The following is a 5,329-nucleotide window of genomic DNA, read 5'->3' as shown; positions in this document are numbered from 1 at the left end:
TCATTCTTATTTTTTAAAGAATTTGCAACGTCATGGAAATGCATCTCGGGCCACGCCACAATCAATGCGCCCGTGACTAGAGACATATTTCGACTCCGTTGAGATTTGGATTTGGGTCACATAAATGTGCACCCGAGTTTAGGGAGATAACATTATTAAAGGCGCGCCTAAAGCAACTAGCGCATTATTATTTTGGGGTAGGGCCGTGAAATTTGCTAAACGACCCATCCCGGAATCTAAGTATTTAATACATATACTTTGTGAGGGCCCCGCAATTTGTCCCTTTTATTTGGCGAGGCTTGTCTCATTTTATTTTATTTTTTTATTATTATTTATTTATTTATTTATATTTTTTAAAGGGATGCCATTTTTTACGCTTTTAACCATACTAAACCTTACAGCTTCTTTACAACTAAAATCTCATAACTTGTTAGAAGTTTAATAAAAAGAGTTTTAGCGAATGAGTATTTCGGGAGTAGTAATAACATGTACTAATAATAAATATTTTTGAATGAACTAAGCGAAGTAAAGGACGAACAAATTAACGTCAAACTTGTGTCATAGAACAATTAGTCAAACTTAATTACATGACGTCAAGTAAACAATAATAACATAACACAAAAATGAACTAAAATGCATACGGTGAAACATAAGCAGAATCTCAATTGATATATTGCAACTTCAAACATTGAACGTAAAATTTTTTTAATCCAATACATCGAGGTTTACTAACCTTTGCACCTCGACAAACTCAGAGCAACAAACACGATTCCGACGGAACTTAAGCCGGACCTTTCTGAACGAAGAACAACGACGGAACCTCGGACAGCGCCTCGACGTACCGGACCTCGACTCAACCTTTGGACCTTGGACTGGAACTCGACCTCAACACAAGGTCGAGCAGCTCACCTCCATGAACTCCGGCTCAACTAGTGGCGTGAAGTTGACGGACTGTTTAGTCGACGATTGTGGGGGTCGACGGGCAGTGTTTAATAGTGACGAGGTGATGGTTGTCGACTGGACAATGACGAGGGCGTTAGTTGCGACAGTAGGGTGGGTTGTTTGAACAGTGGTTAATGGCTGGAGCCCGGACGTGAGAGAGTGGAGGTTATGGCGTTGTGGGGTGTTCGTCACTGGTGGTGGCCTCAAGGTGGGTTTGGACGTGGTGGTTCCGGCGTCGTTGGGTCGTGACTGGTTTTTGACGAGTGAAGCAGCGCGGGTTATGGGGTTTCTGGGAAGGTGAGAATGGTGGTCTGTCGGTGATGGTGGAGCTGGAGGAGGGGCTGTTTGGTCGTTGATGGAGGTACGTGGAGGTGCGACTGGTTGTTTGGAGGTTGACGACGGTGGTGATGGGGCTGGTGGTTATGGCGGAGACGGGGTTCGACTGGAGTTTTTGGACGTGGGGGGTGGTCCGGCAATGGAGTTTTCCGGTTAGTAGGGTTTTGCTCTTTCTTCTTCTTTTGAAGAAGAAGGAGGAACAGTGGTCGAAGGCCTTGTTTGGTGCTGCTGGAGGGTCGTTCGGGTGGTTTAACGGAGGGGTCGTGACGGGGAGTGTGAGCGTGGGGAGGGAGGTCCGGTGGTCGTTGATGGAGGGTGTTCGAGCGTGGGGGCGTTGGTCCGGTGCTCGGGGGAAAGTCCGGAAAAAATGGAGGGGAAGGTGACCGTAGGGTTTTGACGCTAGGGCTTCTTCTTCTTGTTGTTGAAGAAGAAGACGATGAACAGTAGTATATCTCAAAATTTCCACAAGTCCTTTTTTTCCAAAATTTTCAAAGCTTTCCCCCTGGTTCTTTTTTCGTCCCAGTAGGTTTTTTTTCTTTTTTTTCGTAGGTTTCTTTCTTTTCTCCTTTTGAAGAAGAAAAATGAACAGTAGTATCTGTTTTCAAAATTCTCTAATCCCCGTTTTTTCTAACCTTTCCCCAAAAGTCCTCCCTTTTGTTGGCTTTTCCCTTCTTTTTAAAAATTTTTTCCAGTCCCTTTTTCGTTGGTCCCCGTTTTGTAATGCTTTGCCCATGAAAATGAGCCCCACGCGTGGTGGGGTTCGAGGCATATGTCCCCCACGCGTGGTGGGGTTCCCCACGTGTCCTGGACACGGTTTATTATGGGCTCGGTCCGAAAATTAGGCCTAAAACCGGGTAGTTTAAACCCGAATATTATTCTTTTGCCAGGACCCGAGAAATAGGAACACGTTGCTTAACTAGTCCTATGTAAGCAAAATAACTACCAAAAATAAGACTAGTATTTAAACAAAACTATATCTTTTTGAATATTTTTTCAAGATTTAAAATAGCTACAAAATATTAATGAAACTATTTTTTTTTGTAATTTTCGTTTTAAATATTAAGATAAAATATGAGGTAATATTTTTGTATTTTTCAAAGTTAAAATGACTATAAACCTTAATAGAACTATATTTTATTTATTTTTTGTAATTTTCAAAATTATATAAAGTACAAAAATAAAGTGCAATTTTTGTATTTTTCAAATTTATGAGAGATACATAAACTAAAATTTATATATATATTTTTGAAATTTTTCTTTTTGCAACGAAATAAAGTAAAAATAGTTAAAATGGCTATACTAGTCCTAAATTAGATATTTAAGCTTAAGAACGTAAAAATTCCCGGGGAGGGTCAAAAATCACGTGCTTACAGCTGCCCCTCTTTATTGGAAAACAATAAGTAGAGTACTTGGATATTTAAAATATACAAAGCACTTAGGCATTTGCTATAATGGTTTTCCTAATGTATTAGAGGGATATTCTGATGCAAGTTGGATTACAAGTGTTAATGATAATAAATCCACATCAGGATGGATATTTACTCTAGGCGGTGGAGCCATTAGTTGGGCATCCAAGAAACAAACATGTATTTCCCATTCTACTATGGAATCTGAATTTATTGCATTAGCAGCTGCTGGAAAAGAAGCAGAATGGCTGAGGAATATGTTACTTGATATAAAGTTGTGGCCACAACCTATGCCAGCCATTTCCATATTCTGTGATAGTGAGACTACAATGTGTGTTGCTCACAATAAAATATATAATGGGAAATCGAGACATATAAGCTTGAGACATGCTTATATAAGAGAATTAATTACAAATGGAGCTATAGCTATAATATATGTGAGATCAAATAAGAATTTGGCTGATCCACTTACGAAGCCATTAGGTAGAGATGTAGTACAACAAACTTGTGGAGGGATGGGGCTGAGACCCTTAAATTAAATACAAGGAATAGGAACCCCACTTTGAGTTAGTATACACTCTAACAATATAAGTTCAATGGGTAATAACAAGTTACTTGTATTGTTTAAGCACTGATCTCCTCTTTAGGAGCCCTAATTCTATTGTACTACTTACTGTTATATGAGGAGTTAAGGAGTTGTTAAATGCTTGTTATAACAGGGGCATAAAGACAAACTCCAAAGTGCATACTGTTACATGAAGAGGTTGATTAATCTTAATGGAATTATTAATGTCTGGAGTAACAGGGACATAGTAACTAATTCCACCTATATGAATATTGAAGTGGTGCCGCTTCTAGCAAGATTTAAAGGGTTGATCTTGTAAATATTCATGAATTCAGGATGAGCACATGGTCGTAAACGTGCTAAAGCGAATACTGGATTTTCTAAGCTACTAGATAACGCTGTGTGTGTGGTATTTTCGGTTTTGGCACAAGGATTTGTGGTTCAAATCTTAAGATACCATTAACTTCGTCAAAACTTTAATATACTTACACTAAAGGAAAGTTCAAATCTGTAAAAGATACTTTCAATTATTCACAAGTGTTATGAAGTGAAATAACAAACTAGTGGGGGATTGTAAGATAGTTTGTTATTGGCAAGTTGGAAGTGGGATTCTTCCCACATCGGAAGAAAGAAGTTCCGTGCCTGTCATGTGAAACAACCCCGGGACCGACCTTACTCGTACCGTACCTGTTAGTCTCGGAACTGATCATTATGAAATAGTACATAACAGGCACGAGATTGACTCAACAGGCACGAGACTGACTCAACAGGCACGAGACTGACTCAACAGGCACGAGATTGACTCAACAAGCACGAGATCCTAGAGTTAATTATTTTTAACAGAAAAATCAAGTTTGTTTGAATTTTAAATTCAAAATTCGAATAAATCGTGTCTATTTGTGAAACAAAATATCTTTTCTGAAAGGGTCTGTTGGTTGCCTATAAATACACAAGAATTCGAACGAAGTGGATATAGAAAATCACAAGTGTTATTCCAGGCTTTGTTATATCCTGAAGAGAATCGTTTTGTATTTTCCCTAAATTAGTATACAGGCGATAACTCTTTAAGGACAGTCGATTTTCACGCCTCAAAGCCAATTTTGATTATTATTTTCCAACATACTTTAGCATGCAAAGTAGTCCATCGTGTCTTTTGGTTAATTACTTTTGCTATAAATCACCTCAGAATAAATTTGTTTGAGATGTAATTAATTCGCCAACAATTTGATACGCATGTTTTTTAACTATTTGATAGAGCCTAATCAAACTAAATTGTTGTTTTCTTTTCTAAATATCAGGGGGCTCAATAAATTTAGAGGCCTAAAGCACAAACTTCAACGAGAGGCCTTATATAAATTCTTATTTGAAATCAATTTATTTAACTTTTTAAGATATAAAATTATTAACAAAATTTATATGATTTTTTTAATAATTCTTTTCAATTGATAATATGACTAACTCATTTAATCTCTCTTGAGACACCATTGGTCTTAGATAAGATTTTATTGGTTTTATTTTTGAAAAAATTCTTTATGCTAAAATAACTATTATGGGATCTCTGTTAACATTATTCTACAAGCAATATATATCGACATTATAAAGAATCAAGTCTTTTTTAGTGAAAAATGTACTCTTTTAAACTATTTTTTTAAAAGAAACATTAACATATAATCATACTAACTATCAAGAAATTTGGGGTCCATAAGTCTGGGTCTTAAGCAATTACTTCACTTGCTTTATCAATAAGTCGCCCCTACTAAGTACCTGATGAAGGAGACGAGGACTTATTAACTTGGACCACAATACCATTGTCACCTTAAAATATACTAATTATAATCTAATGATTCCTTAATCAATCTCCTCAAAAGAAATGAAATATATATTTAAAAAAATCAATGCACAATGAAAACAAAAAAATGCATTGGATTGTGCATAATACACCAAAAGGATGATGATAGAAAATTAAAGATATGATATACTCATAGATTGTGATATCAGGCCGGTTTGACCCGGCTTCAGGAAATATACAATTTAATTGTTCATGGTCTTGTTCTTTTTCTTCTCTTTTTTTTTTTTATCC

The sequence above is a fragment of the Nicotiana sylvestris genome, chromosome 7 (genome assembly GCF_000393655.2).
Source record: "Nicotiana sylvestris chromosome 7, ASM39365v2, whole genome shotgun sequence".
Lineage (NCBI taxonomy): Eukaryota > Viridiplantae > Streptophyta > Magnoliopsida > Solanales > Solanaceae > Nicotiana > Nicotiana sylvestris.
This window is presented reverse-complemented; position numbering follows the sequence as displayed.